The sequence below is a fragment of the Urocampus carinirostris genome, chromosome 4 (genome assembly GCF_059441175.1).
Source record: "Urocampus carinirostris isolate Australia breed hairy pipefish chromosome 4, RoL_Ucar_1.0, whole genome shotgun sequence".
In the NCBI taxonomy this organism is placed as follows: Eukaryota; Metazoa; Chordata; class Actinopteri; order Syngnathiformes; family Syngnathidae; genus Urocampus; species Urocampus carinirostris.
In genome coordinates, this window is record NC_142352.1 from 37,939,675 (window position 1) to 37,963,680 (window position 24,006).

The 24,006-nt window shown below is 39.2% G+C and overlaps 1 long non-coding RNA gene across 1 annotated transcript; it reads right to left on the reverse strand.

Annotated features, from left to right (window-relative positions):
• Positions 1–437: 437 nt before the first annotated feature.
• Positions 438–24,006, reverse strand: LOC148367502 (uncharacterized). Its single transcript, XR_015850200.1, has 4 exons — positions 23,914–24,006; positions 11,578–11,681; positions 10,893–10,999; positions 438–544 (listed from the first exon to the last, which is right to left on the reverse strand). It is a non-coding gene; the product is annotated as an uncharacterized LOC148367502 (long non-coding RNA).

Genomic DNA, 24,006 nt, shown 5'->3' on the forward strand with positions numbered 1-24,006 from the left:
AACTGTTACAAAAAATAACTGTCATTATCTTGCTGTGGGTCATTTTCAATAAATCTGGCTGAGCAGAGGCCTGTGTGTGTCTCTCTCTGTGTGCGCGCACATCCACATGATGCATGGAATGATGTTCATGTGTGCCCATGTATGATGTGGCTCTTTGCAGTAACACAGTAAAAAAAGTGGCTCTTAGTCTCTGACTGGTTGGCTACCCCTGGACTAGTCCTAGACTAGTGCTAGGACCAAACTGCTAATGAACAAGACTGTGTTTAAAAGGACCATCTGGCCGTGCAAGGAATAAGCAAAGCTCTGCGTTTTTTCTGTTAATTGCTTTTACTTTGTTTGTAGGTTATTGGTCCAGGTGATGATTGGCATGTTTTACAACGTTTCAATCAATGCTATTGATTTTCCTCCGTATGTGTTTCAGCAGCGGCACGGCGGTTGGGTGATTAGCGCATAGCCCCACGGCGCAGAGGTCAAGGGTTCTTCTCCAGCTACTGCAGACTCCTCGTGCGGACTTGCATGTACTCTCCATGCCTGCATGGGTTACCTGCCACATTCCAAAAGCATGCATGTCAGGTTAATTTATCAGTCCAAATTGTACCTAGGTGTTACTGGGCGAGTGAGTTGTCCGTCTCTGTGTGTCCCCTGCTCACTGCCCGAGGATAGGTGGTTTTGGGCTCCAGCACCCCCAAGATCCTAGTGAGGATAAGCAGAGCTGTAAATGATGGATGTGATTGGCTTCTAATCTGAAATAGACATTCGTCCGCCCGTTTAAAAAGACAATTCTCACCGCTTGCAAGAAAAATTGTCTCTTTCTTTTGATGCAAAAACCTTTTTTTACAGTGTGAGTTGAATCAATCATTCCCTTACTCCCAATTATATTTTGCTCATATGGCATTACATTAGACCAGGGGTCGGGAACCTTTTTGACTCAAAGAGCCATAAAAGCAAAAAATATTAATTTCATTTTGGGAAAGAGCCACACCATATATTATGAGACAAATTTACAAAATTGCTAAACCCGCACCCCAGACAAAAGCTTAGTCTTCAGCACATTTACTTTTGATGATTTGATAAAAAATATGAAAAGAGAATAATGCCAGAGCCCCTGTCCCAAAATCAACAAACATACCACTTTAAACTTGTCTCTTTCTTGCAATTACTCAAGATCGGTTAAACTCCTTTTGACCCTTTTTTTTCATACATATTGGTTTCAAAACCAGATGCAAGCAGTTATTGTGTAAAAACGTCACAACATTCTGCAAATAGGGAGCCTGATGAGCTCACTTTTGGCGCAGATGGCGTAGGGCGAGAGATGGGAGGGAGAGCTTGCGCTTTTTGCATGGCTCCACCCATCCGTCCCACTCACCCAATCAAAAGACTAAGTTCTCTTCCGGTGTTTTGGCGTATTTACAGTGTGTTCTGTGGATTCATCATAAGGTATCTGAACACTGAACACAGATTATATAGTGAACTTTTATATAAAGGATTCTTTAGCGTTGTACAGCCAAAACGAGTTTTTTCCCCCCTTTTTTGTGTGACACCTTGACTGTAAATTGTGGTGAAAAACGTGCCCTATATAAACTGCGAAGTAACAGTGAGTGCTTAGCTTTGGATTGGATTTGCGTGTACCTGAATAGGATGAACAACTCAAGTTTCGAACAAGATGGAGAAATTTTGCATGCAATCAAATTTGTCTCTGAGCCATAGATATTCATAGAAAGAGCCATATATGGCTCGCGAGCCATAGGTTCCCGACCCCTGCATTAGACAATTTGTTTAATGGTAAGACACGCTGAACTTAATCTTAGAAGTTTTTAAAAGTGCTTTTTTGCCCTTTTTAATTGGTTTCTTTTCTTCACTACTTGTTGAATGTATTCCCCCCAAAATAACAAAAATTATGACATGAGCAATAACGCTATTAGGGTAATGACCAGCGAGAAGGCAAAACTCATGAGGCATAATTCAGTTTCATCCCATATGGGCTGATGTACCTTATTAACTGCTCCACTTTCCAAAGTAAACACGTTTGTTGAACATCAGGAATCATGAATCAACAAACTACTTAAACCAACCATAGCAGAAAAAAACCATTTATGTTTGCTTCCTAAAGAAAAGGACCTGAAGTAGAGAGCAGATATCCACACACACATTGAAAAACATCCTAATTATTATCAGTTATTCATAATAGGTCATTCAACTAGCTTGTTCATTAAGATTGATGCATTAGTTTTCATCACAAACTTTGGAAAACCTATACTGAACCACACACATTTAATTTATAAATCTAATTTATAAATCACTGTACGCAAGGGCGTAGGTTCGGCTCGCATGAAGGGGACATGACACCAGCAGGCCCGGGAGTTTTATACCCAAAGCTGGCCCACTTAACTAAAGGGAGGAAGGAATTTGAATTGATGGAACAGCGGCAAGCTATTATAGTGAATTTTTAGCGGGAAGAAATTCAGGTTTATGTTAATAAGTCAACAGAAAACAGTTTCCTTTTAGTTATACATCAGCATGAAGGCCTCAAATGTTCCTGAGACAGTGAGCTTCTTAGCCTAGTTTTCACACATTTTAAAGCAGAGAAGCTCCCCTCACATGCAACCCGAGTAAAGGAAAGGGTCAACGGGTACTTATATTCTAGCCCAGGGGTCGGGAACCTATGGCTCGCGAGCCATATATGGCTCTTTCTATGAGTATCTGTGGCTCAGAAACCAATTTGATTGCATGCAAAATTTCTCCATCCCGTTCAAAACCGGAAATGTCTATCCTATTCGGGTACACGTAAAGCCAAACCAAAGCTAATTTTATGAGTAACACAGTATATATAGGGCACGTTTTTCACTACAATTTACAGTCGAGGTGTCACACAAAAAAAGGGGGAAAAAAAACTCGTTTTGGCTGTACAACGCTAAAGAATCCTTTATTTAAAAGTTCACTATATAATCTGTGTTCAGTGTTCAGATACTTTATGATGAATCCACAGAACTGTAAATACGCCAAAACACCGGAAGAGAACTTAGTCATTTGATTGGGTGAGTGGGTGGGATGGGTGGAGCTATGCAAAAAGTACAAGCATTCCCTCCCATCTCTCGCCAAAGGCAAGCACATAAGGCTCCCTATTCTCAGAATGTTGTGACGTTTTTACAAAATAAATGCTTGCATCTGGTTTTGAAACCAATATGTATGAAAAAAAAGGTCAAAAGGAGTTTAACCGATCTTGAGTAATTGCAAGAAAGAGACAAGTTTAAAGTGGTCTGTTTGTTGAATTTGGGACAGGGGCTCTGGCATTATTCTCTTTTCATAATTTTTATCAAATCATCAAAAATAAATGTGCTGAAGACTAAGCTTTTGTCTGGGGCGCCGGTTTAGCAATTTAGTAAATTTGTCTCATAATATATGGTGTGGCTCTTTCCCAAAATAAAATTAATATTTTTTGCTTTTATGGCTCTTTGAGTCAAAAAGGTTCCCGACCCCTGTTCTAGCCCAATGACATGGTAGGCATCTATGGGAAGGTTATATTGTGAGAATACCTTCTTTTTTCTTTTCTTTTGTCTTGTTGTTTCTTTTCCCCCAAAAATATTTTTATCGAGCATTTTTCTTATTGTTTTCCTGCTTTTTCCTTCCTATTTCTCATGTTCCTTGTATTATTTTGATTCTTGAAGCATTTTATTTCTTTTTTATTCCTGTATTATTGTCTCTTCTTTTCTCTCTCTTTATTGCTTTATCTTTTATTTTCTTCTGTTTTTTTCCATTGCTGTCTTTTTTAGCTTTATTTGTCCCCAAAAAGTAATTTTGTGCATAATGTTACTTACATAGGCCTAATAATTTTTAATATGGGGATAAAGGAAACAAAAACAAGCTAAAGAGGCTTTTAGGAACTGAAATGGCTGGCTCTTTTTAGTGAACCAAGCCAAAAGAAAAAGAGATGGAATTCCCTTCACTATGAGTGTATTGGAGTTAGAGAAGCTACTTGGTAAAGGCAGTTATCTGCTAAATTCTGCAAGCACGTAGCACAACACACCCCGGGGACACACAGATGACAGGCAAAAAGTACCTTTTAATGCACTTTTTTTCCCCTGGCCTTTTCGGCTCCACCTACACCTCTCTGCCCTCTATAGTATCTGACTCTTACCATTTGCGCTGTAAAAATCACCTTGTCTGCTACAATGTTGGGGTTGCGCTGAATGTAGCCAAATAGCTGACTGGAGAATGAATGCACGAGTAAGGTGCAAATGACAGATACATGTTAAAATTATTTAGCTCATCCAGCCAGCCCAAACTCCACTTTGAAATGAGCCGGACCATCGGGTAATCTCCCCTTCTTCCCGATTAGTCACTTGGGCATTGGTCACCACCAATATCAATCTATCATTGTTTTGTCCACAACAAAATTTTGTGATCCCCTTTTAAAAATGCTAATGTCCCTACCAATGTCAAGACCAAACTTGACAGTACTTGAAAACTCCTGCCCTTTGTTTGCAGAGGCTCTTCAATGAACATCTGTCATCACTCTATTACAGATCACTGCCTCACTACAACTACAGGTATCATCCAACTTACAACATAGGTAAACATTGGCCAACTTTATAGTCCTGACACAATAAACAGAAAATAGATTTAGGTTATTTGTCCTGACATAGAATAAAAGGTGGGATATAGAGGCTTTCTTCTTATCTTATCTCTTGACTTTGACTGAAATGTGGCAGTGGTACGGCTGCTTTACTTTAAAGTTGACCAGTCATGGATGCTGTTTGTTCATCAATTGTGAATCGGTCTCAATGGACACTGGCATATGCCTTAGGATTGATCAGGTTAGCATACTGCATATGTTAGCCAAAGTGGAGTGCATTTGATTTTCATCAAATGACGCCAAAAGCAAAAACACCGATTCCCAAGTTGCAGCATGGCTCACATAACATACAGGAGAAAGCTTAGTATTTCCACAAATAAATATGCTACATAAATAAAGACATAAAAATAAAAGCCAACTTTTGCATTTCCTAACAAATAAAAAGACAACATGTACAAAAGGTGATTAATTTAAAAAGTATGCAGAAAATAAAGCCCAGTGCCTTATTTATTATGCATGGTTTCTTCAATTATTATTCAGATGAGCATGTTTCCCAACGAGGCACTTGTGTATTTATATTTTTATTTTTGACAAGCAGATTGTTGGGGGCTGTAGCGACAAAACAAGAACCAAGAGGGCAAGGTGGATGTGAAGTCACAAAGTTCGTCAGTATAAACACATAACATCCTGCCATGAATATTAAAACAAGAAAACTTTTTCTCCAGACTGGTATTGGTAGGATTAGCAGTGCTTGCTCTGGTATCAGGTGTGAGGAAAGTTCCAAATCTTGCAGACATTAAGGGAATTTAGCAAGGCGGCGTATGAAAATGATTAGCTGTTATTGAGGAGAGATGGAGCACCTTGAAAGTGTTTTTAATGTATGCCTCCATTGAGTGTTTATTAAGTTCATTCTCAATAGGCCAAAAGCCTTGAGCTTTTTTTGTCAGGAAAAAAAAAGATGTGAGAAACACAAACTCAGAGGCATTCAGATCTCAAAGGCGCCGTTAATATATATATATATATATATATATATATATATATATATATATATATATATATATATATATATATATAGGGCAGCACAGCGGCGCAGAGCTGAGGTCATGAGATCGAACCTCTTGTGTCGAGTTGGCATGTTCTCCCCATGCTCACGTGGGTTTCTTCCGGGAACTCCGGTTTCCTCCCACATTCCAAAAACATGTATGTCAGGTTAATTGGCCGGTCCAAATTGTCCCTAGGTGTGAGTGAGTGAGTTGTCTGTCTCTGTGTGCCCTGCGACTGGCTGGCAACCTGCCCACTGCCCGAAGATAGCTGGGATCGGCTCGAGCACCCCCGCGACCCTACTGAGGATAAGCGGTGTAGATAATGGATGGATATATATACTGTGTATATATATATATATATATATATATATATATATATATATATATATATATATATATATATATATATATATATATATATATATGTGTATTAAATCCTAAAACCTTACTTTCTTCTTGTTTTCTGTATTTTGTGTTCCTCCAATATCATGACTGAGGTCCCATCATGTGTCGAGATAAGATGAAAAAAAACTCTCCCTTAGATAGTGTCAAGCCGACTCCCCACGGCGCAAACAAACTTCCACAGACAACCAAGCTGATGTCGGTGGGTCTGACATTTACAAATGGTGGATGCAGATATTATTTGAATAGATGCTGTCAAGATTACGCCAACTTCCAATCTTGGCTCGGGAGACAGACTGACAGACAAAATAGATGGAAAAGTTTAATAAATGAAGACACAGTGACAGCGTGAACAAAAATGCTCTATGATACTTAGAAGTAAGCTTTACTGCAGTCATACATTATAAGGTATGACTACTTATCAGTGGTGGCGTTTTCAACTGGCCTAAAGAATATCTGAATGATGTGATGTTAATTGTATATTGTCCACTAATACTTCATAAATATATCCAAAATGTATGTCAGCTCAACCAGTTCATGGTGTCCCTTGCCCACTGCCCGAAGCCAGCTGGGATGGGTTCCGGCTCCCCTGCCAACCCTACTGAGAATAAACGGTCCAGAAAACGGATGAATGGATATCTTCCTTTCATTGCTTAAAGATGTGTGATTTTCTATTCAAGCATTTAACCAATCACATCTTAGCTTAGTTTTTGCTAGGCTCAGATATCTACTCGGAGGCGTTCACAAAAAATCCTTAAGGTTGGTCCTGTAACATCAGTCTTCGAGAAAGCTGATGGTTAACCCAATCAGATTCTTTAGACGGCCATGAGAAACGTCACCCATTTCACAGACTATGATTAGCTAGGGGTAGTAGTCCACCAATGCAATCGCGCTAACAGGCGTTAAACTTGAAGAGAACTAGATGTACAGTGAAATATATTGTCTTGATTTATTGGTGAAATGACGGACAACTCCGAAGCGGGCAAGCCTTTGGCAAACGAGAGAAAGTTTTGTCTGCCACTTTCAGCCTAGAGGTAAGATCTTAAGTCCAAAACCAAGCCCGACCCAAATTTTGGGTCGGGTTGGTATATTGGGTTGGGCTTCTACGTTGCTGACCATTTATTTAATTTTTTTCAATTTTTATTATCCCCCTGTATTTGTTCTTCTCCTTCTTTTTTCATACAGTCTTGTTTAACTTCAATTTTGTGACAAATGACAGGCTTTATGAGTCGCGGAAATAACACATCACAAATTTAGACTCAAACTGAAGGCCGAAGTGAAAAACCCAAAGCCTGTCACTGCTACTTATTGTGAGTGGCGGATCACATTACTACATGTGTCATTTGTCATGATTATTTTTGTTGCCTTTTTAGGAGAAAAGGGATCAGTGGACCATATCTAAAATAATTATGCTGCAATTATTGTAGATATTTTTAGTCAAAGTAAAATATCTTGCAAATATTTTAATCAATACATCGGTATTTTCTGTCAGGTCAGAACACATGTTTTCACTGAAGCTCGATGTGAGAAGTGGAAGAATCAAAATAAAACTATTGCTAGAACTATCCCAATTCATACTTCTTATTTAAAACAGTCAGCCGTAGTTACAATAATTGCTAGATTCTCCATTTGCAAAATATTGTACATGTGTTCAAACCATTTAAGTGTTTGCAGTAGGACATTTCTGCTTGAAGTGACTTTTTATTTAATGAAGACTTTGAGAGTCTTCAGCAAAGTTTCCATATGTTTAACCATTTTAAATTGACATAATGTATTGCACTCAAGGTGCAAAGTGTTGAGTCTTTAATACCATAAATTCCGGACTATAAGCCGCTACTTTTTTCCCTAACTTTCAACCCTGCGGCTTATTCAGTGATGCGGCCAATTTATGTGATTTTTCTAACAGCCGCCAGCGGCGCTCGAGTGTTGCTACCATTAACTGCCCTGTCACAGGCACCGTTTGGGATGAAATCTATATTATTATTATTAAAGCTTTGAAAACTCTCTCGGTGTACCGTCTTTCTTAGTAAATATGTGTAACCCATGTATAGTATGTATTTGCAACTGTATATTTTTGTAATGTATTTATTTGTGTTTATTTTAGACACTTATTCTGATATGTTTTGCACAGGTAAACGAAAAATGAGAGGCGGAACAAACGCGGGGTGCCGAGTTTAAGCGAGGACCGCTAAAGGTGAGGGACAGAAAAGGAAAGAAGAGGGGGTAAAAAGTGGTTAACGAAGAAGGAGTTGCCTGAGTAAATGTGTTCATCTGATATATTTTTCCCACCCTCACCTTTGGAAATATACACTTTTTTCCTTGGATTACTTTCAACAGGACCCGGACTCTGCAGGTCTGCATCAAACCTTAAGTACCGGTATCATTTTCCGTTCATTTTGCCGGCTGTGATTTTTGGACTGTGGACTTTAATGAAGGACATTTAGTTTCAATCGCAGGACTTGAAGTCGGGTTTGGGTTAATTTTGTGTTTGTGTTACATGTTTAAATGTGGGCGCATGCGGATTATATACAGGTGCGGCTTGTGTATGTACAAAATCGGTTTCCCTCTTAAAATGTGGTGTGTGCGGCTTATAATCAGGTGCGCTCGATAGTCCGGAATTTACGATAGTTTGAGGAATTTTGTACTGAGTCTTTACAGCCCTTTTTATTAATTATATGAAGGAATTCAAATCTCAACAATAGTAAATTGCAGTTCTGTGAGCAACCATCCAATTTTATGATTCACAAGATAGAACAGTTGCTTCTTCCAACAGGTTGCCTTATTTTGCACAAACATTGAAGTAATAGAACGATATTGGCAATCAAAATTGCAATCCAGCAGCCAAATGAATTCACAATAAAAGCAACAAGTTAGATAATGTAAAAGCTATAGAAAATGGAATAACAGCTCCGTGTTTGTGATACATAACCACCACCACAATGGCCCAATGTCTGTTTTTACTGATAACTTAAAAAAATGAATCATGCGCTGCTTTGTACACTTTCCAGAAATCCATATTTCCCATTTTGTTTTGACACATTGAGGCTCCAGCTACAAGCTGTGCATGAACAGGGCGCCAATATGAATGGTAAACAAAAGGCTCAGACCAAGTTCAAATCCAGTGAGATTGTTGGGCAAGCACCTGCTCAGGCAGATAAACAGCAGCAAATCCAAAATGGGGCGAGATTGAGTTTGGGCCTGTCGGATTAAAAACATGTGAGTGGAGTAGCATAGTCAAGTGAAGCGTTTACAAAAATAGAGCCTCGTGCCAAAAACAATTATTTGAATACTTTTTTAATGAGGACATTTTCAAATACTCAAAACTTCATCTTCTGAATAGCACATACACAGCATTTGTTCACATCAATTTTTCAAGATAAAAGTCCAAACGAATTTATGTTGAATCCAGATCAAATACTATGTTGATGAAATTAATTTGTCACAATTTGGAAAATGCAACACTTTTTCATACCTCCTTAGTCAGGCGTCATATGTGGGTGCCGTTTTTACACAATATTTATGTAGTTTGACTCTTTTGGGATCTGATTAGTATTTTAAGGTTGATGGCTTTCAACTGACACCAGCTACTTGCCTTTAGAGTACATTACCTATACTATAAACATTTTTGTCCTTTTTCTCACACAATATACTTGAAACCAGTAACGAAAAAAATTGGTTTTATGCAACAGCAATTGAAACATTTTGTTTTGTGTGTTCGGATATTAAAATAAAAACATGTTGTGCTTACTAAATTCATTTATAAGCTAATTTTCTGCTTGATAAGTCCCCTGTGAGTAAACATATAATGAGGCCAAAAATGCATATTTAGAAGGGGGAAAAAAACATACAAGTATAAGTAAAATCATCAGCACTGTGGTTTCAAGAGTGCCGAGGCATGTCCCTCCATAAAAATCCTTCTACCCGCTTTACTCAACACAATGTACGATAACAACCTGCAAAGTATAAAAAATGTGAAAAGTATACCGGGATTACTGCCCTGTTTTTTCTTCATGAAAAAGTCAAAACTACATCCAAGCTAAAGCTTGTAATTTGTTCTGGATATAAATACATTTATATATACATACATATATGTCGCTCCAGAGTTTACTGTCCTACTCAAAAACAGCCGACCTAAGTAAAAAAATACTGTGACTTAGTCCATAAAAGAAAACAATCAACAAAAGAATTGATATAGGATTGGGAAAAAAATGTAAAAGCTTGCAGAAAGTGCAAACGTGTAATTTTTCTGAATACATACCGAAGATTGTTAAAATAGGAAAAAAACAACGTTTTCTTAAAGAGTTAGGGTCTTCAGCGTGGGTGTAGTAATTAAAAGTGCTACTATATTTTTGTTTAAACATTGCAAACAACTGTTCAATCCGTGTGATCATTAACATCAAGGTCAGGAAAATCTTTACAGTTTTTGCTACTCTGAAATACTGCAGCGAGTGCTCTGAGAGGGCTGGACCCACACCACGCTCAACTATCAATATAAAAGCGTTACAAATAAGACTGGAAAACTATCCTCTCTCTTATTCCTTCAACACAATATTTGAATAGTAAACTGAAGGTGGGATTCTTGTTATCTTGAACTGGGGCTGCTCTGACATCTTTCAGCATCTATAATTATTGTCGATTGGGGAGGCCACAAAGGTCCCAGTCCTTGGACCTGCATGTACTTCACTTTCAATTTGCAGTATGTATTTAATTCACATATGAGTTTTCATTCATTCCATGGGCATAACCAGGCCGTTGGGGGTGCTCGACCAACAAGTTCAAGTCCCCAATAAACATTTTAGAATTTGAAATACAAAAGATAGATAAAAAAAGAGTAAAACAATGCAAAATGTGAAGAAATATAGCTTCAGATATACCTGACTTTCTTGAAATAGTTCAGTCAACTTGATTCCTAGCACCGCCTTCGCCATCTTCCCTCTCTCCTTTGACTTGGCTAGGGTCACTGTCGGCATAGCGGCAGAGTCTGTGGAGGCTCCGATGTATTACAGTGAGGGTATGTTATACAGTGGTTATTTTGAATACATGTTTTACCACCCAATGCCATGTTTGTTTTATCATCAACATATATTAGTCCTAATATTAGCTGCAGTGAATCAAATACAACAATGATCAGTCCAGCTAAATTGTTGCGTGTGGGAAGAATCTGTAGACCGAGCATGGTAATATGATTTATATATTTTTTAACCAGGCAGACACTCTGCTCACTCAACACTCCCAAAGTTCTGATCCGAAAATCGCTACAGATTCGTACTGTGATTAGGGTGATTCAAATTTATACTTGGAAATGTAGGGATGATGGCCCCAGCCTACTCCACCCACACAGCTGCCCCTACAGGAAGTGACTGGACTCTTCAGCAGTGTAATGAAAATTTGAAAACCACTGACCGTTCATGTGTAATCAAAAGATTAATGATCTGCAACTATTGCCAGGAACAATTTCACTGTGTGCATAAATGAAATTTTGCCCAATATCAATGATATCAATTATTATAATGAACCAATTAGAGAACTTTATTTTGAAAAGAATCAACAGGAACTCACCGGTCACAGCCTCCGGTGATTGAGACCTCATCACACTTTAAAAGAGACGCGCAAACAGCTTACTTCCTATCCTCACACGCGCTCGAAGGGGAGGCCTCGCTGACCTGTGCAACATTGAAAACAATGGTCACCAAGACGGCCGGAATTCACAGCCTTGTCTCCTCAGTCAGGAAACATGGTAAAACACCGGTATGTTTCTCCTTTTCACTATCCCTCGGCTGAAAGAGTTACAATGAATGCAACAAAAGGAATAGAGAAACTTTTCTGAGGTGGGGGGTTTTCTTTGGATAATTATAAAGGTCCTCTGTCTGTCTTATCTATGATAGGCTGAGGTAGAAAACAAATGTGGATGCAATATTATTTATAATAAAAACAGCAACACTTTTACAGTTCTAGTAGAGGAATGACAATCTTAAAAAAATATGACAACTGTTGCTATAGGAGCCTCTCTCTGTGGCGTGATGACAAGATGTGTCTCTCATTAGATTGATTACTATCATATTAGCTTGGCCACCAGACACTTGACAAACCGACCTCCTTGAATATTTCATGTTTTTAATTACAAGCCAAGAATCATTTGTCAGTTCTGTGTGCTGACTGCTGATAAGCTTTGCTCTCTGAAGGGAGAAATAGTCGGCCTTTGTGGCTCTGATTTGAACGAGAGTCATTTTTAGTCACGGCAGGTTACTCGGCATCTCGAGTTTGACGCACGCCTGCAGCATGACGTCAACAGATAAACAATTCTTCGTGCAATCTTTCGGGAGCAACAAAAACAACAAGAACCCGGATGTGAAAAAAGGAGTGATCACAGAGGAAGAAAGGTGGCCAGCCTTGTGGCTTGAGCTGCTAGTCTGCTGTTTTACATTTTGCTGAAACCGTTTAACACAGGGATCGGCAACCCAACATAGAGCCACATTGGACCCCAAAAAAATAAAATAACAAATGTTTGAAGCCACACCAAAAAATGAACGCTTATTTAAGCCTTAGAAAAAGGGCAACACATGCTGTAGGTATCTTTGTATATTAGCCATGTAAAACATTTTAATTTTAAGGATTCTATTAAAATAACATCAAGATGGAATGTGCATAACACACCCCTGACCTGGGAAAAACAGAGTGCAAAAGAACGCACCATACATTTTAACAGATAAAACAGCCACCTTTTGAAACGTAAAGAATACAAAAACAAAAAAATAAAATAAAGTTTAAGTTTGATCGCTATATGCCCCATTTTTGGCCCTTTCCTTCCCAGCCCTGGAAAGGAATGATTTTCTGTCTTATCTCAGTTTTGGTATTGAACTCTGCAAATAAGTGTTTTGATATGTTGATGAATTACTTCTTCACCGTTTGTGAATGGTTTTCTAAGCTTTATTATCTCCCAGGTTGCAACAAAACCTACGGTGGTAGGAAAGTGTAAAGATGCAATTCACTTTTCAAATCCATTTTGCTCTCATCTAATGTATCCAGAAGTGATGCAAGCACACTTTTTTCTCTTTTCTCACTGGTACCCTGCTGCAAATGTAGCATGGCTTCTCTGGAAATGTCTTTTGACATTACTCTTTTTGTTATTTGATAACTTATGTCTACAGAGCAAACATTTAGGCCTTCTGACAGATTAGTCTGGATCCTGTGTCACAATATCTTCATCTGCATCCTAGGGAGACAAGAACATGTTATATTCTAGAGCAGGGGTCGGCATTACAAAACATGAACATGAATTCAAGGACGAGTCTGACAAGGTGGAGACACTAAAACGCGCTGTGTCCAGGTACAACAAACAAACACAGACCCTGAAAACCATTGTCACTGCTCAAAACGCCATTGCTCACTGCATAGCAAAGCACGGATAATCTTTTACTTAATGCGAATATATTAAAGAAGCGTTCTTTTCGAGCTCGGAGGTTTTGTTTGGTGGTTTGCCTAACAAATAGTCAATCAAAAACAAGAATAAAACACATCCCCATGTCAGCCAGAAGTGTTGAACGTCAAGAGGAGGGGCTGGCAGAAAGCGTGTGTGTGATATTTTCAATTTGATATTTTCTGCAATAAGACTTCATTGGTGAATGGTATGGTATCTGTCCATATCCAGTGTCTGAAACTCATGACAAAAAGTTACCAGACACCAGGGCAGACAACTCTGAAAAGTTGCCTGCCCTGCCATAAAGTTGCCTGCCCCATTTTTCCCAACTTGAAACGCAATAAGACGACTCATCGCAAAAAACAACAACATTGTATTAAGTATTGATAATCAGAATATATAACAGAACAACACTTTAAAGTTAAGTTGATTATAAATCTACTAATAACATTCATTGCATGTATATTACATTGCTGTTTTCCATCTGCCATCAGTATGTACCTGTATTTACTCATCTTCATTCATGCAATGTTTGCATCGTCTGCTACAAGCCACGTGAACTCCTCTTTCAATGATGCTTTTAATTTACGTTTATGTTTTGTAGCATCATCAATTTTGTTAGCTTCTTTTGAATCTTCTGGGGCTGAGGTTTTGGCTTGATTCCTTACCACTTATCCATTTTTATTGTGTTCTCTGTGCGACTACTTTGGAAAATGATATGCAAATGCACGACCTAAAAACGCTTGGGAAAGTCCGGAAGCATAAAGTTATTCGATGCAAGCTTCTGATCGGCTGCAGAGTTTGCAAATTGCCAAATGAACCTAAATTCCAAAATTTCCAAACCGAATTAAGATTTCGAAATCGGAATAAAGAAAACGTTTGATTTGAAAAAAAAAACTTTCGTTTTTTTTTTCTTCTTGAAAAAGTTGTCGGCCACCCGGGCGAAGACGTTTTGTAAGTTCTACGCCCGACGTAAAAGATGCTCGCCCAGGGCGTCCGAACAGACGTTATTTCAGACACTGCCACATCACTTGTTTGATGAATGCAGAAGAACAAAACACAGGAGTTTAGCATTTTAACTTGTAAACTTATACCAGCTCCTATTTGAAATGCAACATTTTTTCTTTACATGTTTACAGTATTGGAAAACCTAGACGTCATGTTTATCCTTCTACAGAAACCATATTGAAAGAAAAATATATTTCCCTCCATCTTTTTCAATTTGTAATCTTTTTTTTGGAAACGCGCCCGGGAGCCACTCCGCAGTGCTAAAAAGCCGCATGCTGCTCCTGAGCCGCACGTTGCTGACCCCTGTGTTAACGGGGTATACAGTACGCCATGAGCATTTTATTGACTTACCAAAAGTAAAAATATCTCAAAGTTATATCAGCTAAGAAGTTTTGATGCTATCAATTATAGATCGTTAATAGAAAGCGCAAGAAGCTGGTTGGTCTCACAGAAAACACTAATTGTCAACATTTAACCTAAAGTAGAACCAGTTGCAACAGTAACTAAATAAGAGCAGTTTAGCCGTCGAAGGACTTGAATATGAATTGGCAACCCGAAGAAATTCTGGTACTAAAGACAGAGAGAAGAACTAGCATGAGGGGGTTGGCAAAGATTTTACACAAGATGCCCACGTCAGTGACCTGAAATCAGCCATTCCCAAGGGTATGCTTGCGGTGTCATTTCAAATGGATTTTACCGTCAGTGCAGGGAAAAAAAAGTCTCCTGGTCTGCTTCACCTCTATAGCCCACCAAAATCAATTCTTCCTCACAATCTTCTAAAAATAACCGATGAACCTTGGCTGGAAGTAATTCAAAATCATGCATTTTTGCACTACAAGTTATATTGTGACCAATGTGTAATACTTAAAGCTTGCAATCCTCCACGAACGGACCTTGGAAAGTTTCTTATGAAAGGTAGGAATTGTACACTTCATCTTTGTATTTTCGGACTCCGGAGGGAACTGAGGCATTAAAACACGCCTGTATTGTGTAACACTTAATAAGTAATGCTTAATTACCACTGTTGCAAGGTTCTTTTCTCTATGATTTTGGCACAAAATATTAGAATTGTGTTGGGAAACGTGGTTACCTACCTCAAAAGATCACTTTCTAAAAAAGGATTGAACTGAAATCAATACACTCCCACTGTGCTATTGTTGCTTCAGTCAAGCTTCAAGGATACCTTCTATCATTATCCTACATAAAGGTCTACCTTATGAAGGCTTTCCTATGTCTATACTTCCTGAGGATTTTTTTACAAGTGAGTCAACAGTCAGTCGCAGATTTCAAATATAGAATAATTTGTTGGATCTAATATGCAGTGCTATTCAAAATAATAGCAGTGTAATGTGACTAACCAGAATATCCCTGGCTTTTAGTAAATTCTTTATTGTTACATGCCAAAAAAGTTAACAGTAAGTACAGTAGATTCTCAGAAAACAAACAAGATCCAGCATTCATAATAGGCGCGCTTCAAAGGCTGTGCAATTGGGCAAATAGTTCACAGGGGTGTGTTCAAAAAAAGCGGAAAAAAATTCTCAAAAGGAACGTCAATTAACAGCCTAAAAGATGGCGCTACAGTTTTTGCTAAGTGCTAAGCTTTAGACAACCGATAGTCACTTTTTAATACCAAGCGAAGGAAGAGGAGGAGGGGACAGGAATGTTCTTTTTTTCCTCTCTCTTTTAAATAAATCAGACCAGAAAAAACTTCAAGGTATGGCGACTGCGCATGGATACATGCTTGCGGCTCGTAGCTCTCCAGCTAACCTTCTATTTATTGCTGTTCTCTTGTCTTTTTTGCTTTCACTTTTGGACACATGTGTGGCTAAAACCACTTACAGTAGGGACGAACTTATTCGGTTGGGTGAGCGTCTAAATTTCGACTTTTCGGGCACTTTTTATACCGCTCATGATATACCGAGCGAACTTCAAAGAGACCCGGCTTCGTTGTGGACATCTATCCCTCTTAATAAGCGGCGCCGGCGGAGACGACGTTCGGAAAGGAAACGCGGCTGCCGTGCAGGTAGATGTGTGAAGCGTGTGAAGTCTAAGCAGCAAGATGGACGCGAGGATGGACGCGAGGAAGTAACTAATTCCACCATTCATTCCTCGCCGGACAACCGAAGCTTTAAACTCAGCGCTCACGAACGGCCACAACACCGGGAGCTTTTGAAGATCTCGACAAAGACTACAAAGAGTTCAGCTAAGTCAAATGATTCAGCAAAGCTAAAATTTGGTCTTTTGAATGTTAGATCCCTCGCCCCTAAAGCTTTACTTGTAGATAATATTATTCGTGATTATAAACTGAATTGTATGGGTCTTTGTGAAACGTGGTTACGCCCGGATGAGTACTTAGCGCTTAATTATGCTTCTCCCCCAGACTACCAGAGTAGTCATACAGCACGCACGCTGAAAAGGGGTGGTGGTGTTGCGCTAATCTCCGAAAAATCGCTCAAATTTAATCCACGGACCGCTAATAATTACAAAACGTTTGAGGCTCTAGTGACGCGGTCCCCTCAATTGTCAATTGATGTAATAACTATCTATCGTGCTCCTGGGCCATACACAACTTTCTTAGACGAATTCGCTGAACTTTTGTCTGAACTAGTAACCTATGCAGACAAAATTATAATTATGGGAGACTTTAACATTCATATGAATGACCCACACAGTTCACTCACTATTGCGTTTAGTTCTTTACTTGATGGATTTGGTTTTACTCAACTGGTTGATTTGCCAACCCATAAAAATGGGAACACGCTAGACTTGATTCTGACTCGAGGAGTTTTAACCTCAAACATTATGGTGCTACCGTGTACTACCGTTATCTCCGATCATTATTTAGTGACATTTGAGGTGCTAACTAAATGTAGTGTTAAAAAAGCTGAAGGATTTAGCGGACGCAATATAAGCACTGGCACAGTTTCTGAGCTCCTTGAACTCCTTCCTGAAGCAGTTGCGTCCTTTCCTAAATACACTGGCTCGATTGACTCACTCACGAATGAGTTCAATACCACCCTGACTAGTGTGATGGATACCATAGCGCCCATAAAACTAAAATCACGTCCTAAAAGACGCACACCTTGGTTTACTGATGAAACTAGAACCCTTAAAAAAGAATGCAGGAAATGGGAGAGAAAATGGCGCGCTACCAAGCTTGAGGTTTTCCATCAAACCTGGTGTGATAGCTTGTTAAAGTATAAAGCGGCCCTTGCCTCTGCAAAATCGGCCTACCTTTCGAAGGTGATTGCGTCTCAAAAGAACAACCCCAAAGCCCTTTTTGACACTGTAGCATCACTTACAAGGCAACAGACTATCGCTGATAGTTCGACACACTCTGCTCAGGACTTAATGGTCTTCTTCACTAAAAAGATTCAATGCATACAGGAAGAAATTGCTAAAGATACTATTAGTACCACTCGTATTAAAGAACTGAAACTTACAGATGCACGACAGGGTGGCTGCCCAGGGAAAATGGCCGGTTTTAGTGAACTGTCACTTGATGATCTCAAACAAGTGGTGACTGCGGCCAAACCGACAACTTGCCAGTTCGACCCGCTCCCAGGTTCACTTATTAAAAGTCTTTTTAGCGTCATTGGGCCTTCAGTTCTAAATATTATAAATACATCACTCTCCTCAGGTGTAGTTCCAGCAGCTTTTAAGTCCGCCGTTATTAAACCCACACTGAAACGACCCAACCTTGATCCAGAAATCTTAAGTAATTACAGACCTGTGTCAAACCTACCTTTCCTCTCTAAAGTACTCGAAAGAGTAGTGGCACAGCAGCTGAATGCTTTCATATCTGAGAACAACCTTTTTGAATCCATGCAATCAGGATTCAGGGCTAACCACTCTACTGAGACAGCGCTGATCAAGGTAACAAATGATCTCCTAATGTCAATGGATTCTGGCGCTTCATCACTTTTGCTGCTGCTGGATCTTAGTGCTGCTTTTGACACAGTGCGCCACAATATCCTACTAGAACGGTTGGAAAAATGGATTGGTCTCTCAGGAACCGTCCTCTCGTGGTTCAGATCCTACCTCTCAGATAGGACGCACTGTGTGAAATATGGTGAAACGACATCTGAGCCCTTTAATGTTACCTGCGGTGTTCCGCAGGGTTCAGTGCTCGGCCCCCTACTTTTCAACATTTACATGCTTCCATTAGGTGATATTATCCGCAAGTACAATATCAGCTTCCACTGCTACGCAGACGACACTCAACTCTATCTTCCGTTGGAGGAATCTTCCACACTAAACTGTGGAAATTTGGAGGCCTGTCTCACTGAGATAAAAGAGTGGATGTCACTCAATTTCTTGCGTCTTAACCCTGAAAAGACCGAAATGTTAGTCATTGGTCCTTCTAAATGCCGTGACTTCTTCTCAAAAACTGCTGTGAACCTTGACAAATGTCACATCACACAGAGTGACTCAGTTAAAAATTTAGGTGTCATATTTGACCCTGATCTATCATTTGAGATGCATGTAAAGCAAATTACTAGAACTGCCTTCTTCCATCTTCGCAACATTGCTAAAATCCGTTCAATACTGTCTCAGTCTGATGCGGAAACAATAATTCATGCATTTGTTACCTCCCGTCTCGACTACTGTAATGCACTACTTTCCGGTCTCCCGAAGTCCAGAATCAAGTCTCTTCAGCTAGTACAAAATGCCGCAGCGAGGCTTTTAACTAGGACAAAAAAGTACGATCACATAACACCGATTTTGGCTAACCTGCATTGGCTCCCAGTTAGCCAAAGAAGTGACTTCAAAGTTCTCTTAGTACTGTACAAAATCATACATGGACTTGCTCCCTCTTATCTTTCAGATCTGATCTGCCGCTATGTCCCGGTCCGAAGCCTACGATCTGAGAGTGCCGGTCTTCTGGTGATCCCGAGAGCAAAGAAGTCTTCTGCTGGTTCGAGAGCGTTCTCCATCCGGGCACCGGTGCTGTGGAATGCTCTTCCCCCTGAGATCCGATCTGCAACCTCAGTGGAAATGTTTAAATCTAAACTTAAAACTCACCTCTACTCTATTGCATACGAATAACCTACTCCTCTTGTCGGTTGAAAATAGTCTGTGTAATATAGTGTAACAATCTGTGAAGCCCTTTGAGACTCTTCGTGATTTAGGGCTATACAAAAATAAATGACTTGACTTGAAATAAAGGTGTAAAATATCTTATTCGGTTACAATATGTAAGTGTCATAACTTTTGGAATTATCAGGGGCAGGAGGTGCAGTTTTTTACCAGGCAGTACAACTTTTACTTTGGAAGCAAAGATCCCTTCCTGCCTGCCATGCAGCAAGGGATGGATGAAAGCTAATTTCTGCGTAGTAGTGTCATATATTGCCAATCATTGTGGAGAATGGTCACATTACTCATGTTAAAAATATTGCATACAAACAAAAGACCATGGAAAAATCTTTGGCATTGGAAGAAAGATGGGTCATTGCAGTTTGAGGATGCCTGAAATCTCTACATTGAGTACATGATGATCAGTGCAGAGAACACACAATACCAGCACGCTTTTAGTGAGGGCTGGTTAGTTTTGTGATATTATTTTTTTGATTACCTAGCATGGGGCTCGACATGACTTTTTGCGTTAAACAGAAGAGTAGAGACCAGAATGCGTTGCAGCAATTTGGTGCAGAGTTGGCCATGTCAGGAAAATTTTGTCTAATACTAACCCAGTCCATGATGAAATGAAATGATCTGCATTTATATAGCGCTTTTCAAGTCAATGACTTCCCAAAGCGCTTTACATTGTGCTTCACATTTCCCAATAGCGGCCGTGATCTCTGCAGCCATGTAAGGCGCTAACCTGCTTATTGGGGGTATTGGGGTTTCAGTGTCTTACCCAAGGACACTTCGGCATGTAACACGGACAAGCCGGGATTTGAACTGGGATCCCTTAATCCTAAAACGATCGCTCTACCTCCTGAGCTACTGCCATGGAATAGATAAGGTTGGGAACCATTGCTTTAGACCACAAAGACTAAGTTTTTCCCAAGAGTTTGAACATTATGAGAACATTTACAACTGGAAGAACAATTGGGGAGAACCAAAAAACAAATTCTTTTTTATAGTGATTAAAATATCTTGGGCCAGCTCACTTTCTATTCACACTTGAAAAAAGGCACAGGATTGCCTTTACCTGAAGTTGCAAGGCTAGTATAGATGGCTGTAAAAACAAAAACGGCCATTTTGTTCCCTTATAAGCATGATTACGCGTCAGCTTTTCATCAACCGATCATCAAACCTTGCTTCTTCATAATCTTTCCTAAACATCATCCATCAAGCCATACTGGCAGAATTAGATCCAGTTGCTACCCACACAAGCATTTGCTGTCACAAGTACACACATACAGACACACAGACAAATCAAATCAATGGCTACCATCCTCCACATCGGGACGCTCTGCACACAGTGGGTGGCCAGTGGAGGAGTCCACCCACTCACAGGATATTCAATTGCAAACCTGGACAAATACATCAGCACTCTCTCTATTGTGTCCGTGTTTGCCTTGGATTCACTATATTTACACATGCAAGACTTGTGTGCACGCCTCCATATGAAAGTGAGTTTTCGGGGAGAGAAAAATAACAGTTGTGTTTTCAATGCAGCAGAGAGCCCACCAAGTATGAATTCATGAATGGGGTAAGGCGCTTACAGTATCCAGTGAATTTGGTTCAAACAACGTTAGAGTGGCGCTAGTTGCTGAAAAACTTTTATTACATAGTGGGGTGCCTTCTTTCAATGTTTGTTTTTGTACAACAAACTTGTCTGGCAAAAAGAGAGACCGTCATTTTGATTACCGTATTTTCCACACTATAAGGCGCACATAAAATCTTTTTTTTTTTTTTTTTTTTAAAAGCTGACTATGCGCCTTATAATCCGGTGCGCGTTATATGTGGATCAATATTGAATTACAAGGTCTCGCAACTTACGGTAAGCAGCCACCGACTCCATTTTTCGCGTAGAAGAAGTGCGCTGTGCATACTGGGAAATATTAAACAACGATTCTCTTTTATTTGTGCGTTTGTACAAAGACCCTGAAATGGCTCATATTAAGAGACACGCTTACAACGCAGAGTTTAAACTCAAGGCGATCAGTCACGCAGTAGAACACGGGAATAGAGCAGCAGCGAGAGAGTTCAACATTAATGAATCGAACACGAGAGTGGCTCGAGCCGGCAGAATTAAGAGTCCCCCTAAGAACTCGCTAACTGAACAATGGTTCCATGGGTGAATGATGTAAAACCCACTACAACGTTTTACATTTTACAGTTATTATGTGATTGCTTTACTGTTATTGTTTTGCCCTTGTTGTTTTTGCACATTACGAGTGTCACTATATTGCGATTGCACTAACGTTTAATTTACCATAACAGTATCAGACGTTTTTTTGCGTGTTGACTAAATGGAGGAAAAGTAAAATGTTATGCCTTGCTGTTGTTCAAAGATGTTAAAGATGTGTCACGAAAATGCTTTACCTCAGAGAAAATAATAAAACGGCTGTTTATTCATTTTGGGAGTGAATGGAGTTGTGGAAAGCTTGTTTGTTATCTATTAATAAAGCTTGACTGACCTATCTGACTGTTTTGTTGACATTTCCTTTAGCGCGGCACCATCTAACGGTTGCATAACGTAACTACATCCTCTACTGTAGCCAAGTCAAGTTAAGTCACATTTATTTATGACGCCCTTAATCACAAAAATGTCTCGAAGGACTGCACAGGATTACAATTACAAAATTGCACAATTACCTGATCTCAAACCAGCATTCACTTATTGCGCCTTATAATGGGGTGCGCCTTATGTATGGAAAAAGTTTAAAAATATATCATTCATTGAAGGTGCGCCTTATAACACGGTGCGCCTTATAGTGCGGAAAATACGGTACTATCAAAGAGGATCATGTTTAAAAAAATGATAAATCACAAACTTAAACGCCTGACTTGAATACACTAAGTGTGTGTAAGTGTAAATTATCCAGAGTTCGATAAAGGATCCCTAAAGAGACTTTTGTAAGTATAAGTGAACCAACGTAAAACATACTCAGACACATGTTGTATAAGGTACAAAATTGTAATTTCACATCGATGGAATAATCTAATACTAGCTTTAAAAATTCACTTTTCAGTTTAATTAAAATTAAACCAATCAATTGGAGACATTTAGTTACTCTGTTCAATTCAGAATTTGACCCTAATGAGACTGATCATAAGAAATAAATACCCAATTAGGGGTCAAATAATGATACTCAACATTTCCATTACAAAAAAAGGACCAAAAGTTGATGAATAAATCCATATAACATTTTCAGAAGAGCACAAGAACATGGCACAGGTAACAAATAAGATATTACAGCATCATTACCATGATCCTTTATAGATTGTCATAGCACCAAAATAGGTAGAGGTAGATGGGACTTAAAAAGAGAATATTAATCCCAGAGAAATAGAAGAAGAAAGCTTTATGTATGTTTCACGTCGGACAATGGGAAAACACTTCTCTTTGGAACTGTGAGGACGTAATACATCAAAAAGCAAAAACCCTGTCAGCTCTCCCAAAGGGATCCTGCTCGTATGCCAGTGCCTGGAGGCACAGTGCATCTACTGTACTCCTTTTATAGTTCGTTATGTAGCACACATATAGAAGCTGTTGCATTCCACTTCAAGTAATTTGTACGGTATACAACACATAGCTTTTCAAGATGATTTTCCAGATGATGATTTTACATAAATGTGGCAGGCAAAAAAATAGATACAATGACTGTATGGCAACATTACAGTTTATATTCTACTTTACCTGGGGGAAGTCTGCACAATGAGACCTGGGATTGCACTACTTAAACTTGTTCGTAAATTCTTCAAAATGTTTGTGAAGTGAACAAATTGTCACAAACAGCAACAAACATAAATGATGACGCAGACATCAAACGAGGAGTCATTCTGCAACAAAATAAATTATTGCAGCATCTATGCCTTGTCCACAACTTTTGCCGTGTTTGATTTGAATATTTCTCTTGGCGCTGCTTTGTTTTGTCCTTGGAGCGAACGTTGACAATCAACCATTTTAGCTGAGAATAGGGAGGATCAATACAAAATCTAGACTTGCTGGTGTACGGAATTAACAAACACTGCAGAAATTTTGCAGCACAGGGTTAACTCTAAAGGGAACTCATCTCACAAAAATCTGAAGTATAGATCAAGAAGTATGTTTTAAAAATAGTTTTAAATTCCTCTCTTGGTTGATTATTACTGTCAGACTTGTTGTTTATTCTCAACAACCAAGTCATGTTTATTTGTATAGCCCTTAATCACAAATAGTCTCACAAAACTTTATCCTCAAGTCTTTGCTAGGAAACACCAATGATGCTGCAACACAAGTAGAAAGGCAGCATGTCAACTCAGAGGAATATATTGTTTATCCTCTACTGACAAGCAGTTTTTATGTTACTTACAGAAGTTGTAAAGTTTTCTTTCGTTTCTGTCAGCATGGATTGTCTGTTCTACACATATCAGAAAGACCTCAAGTGAATGGAGCATGGTTTACA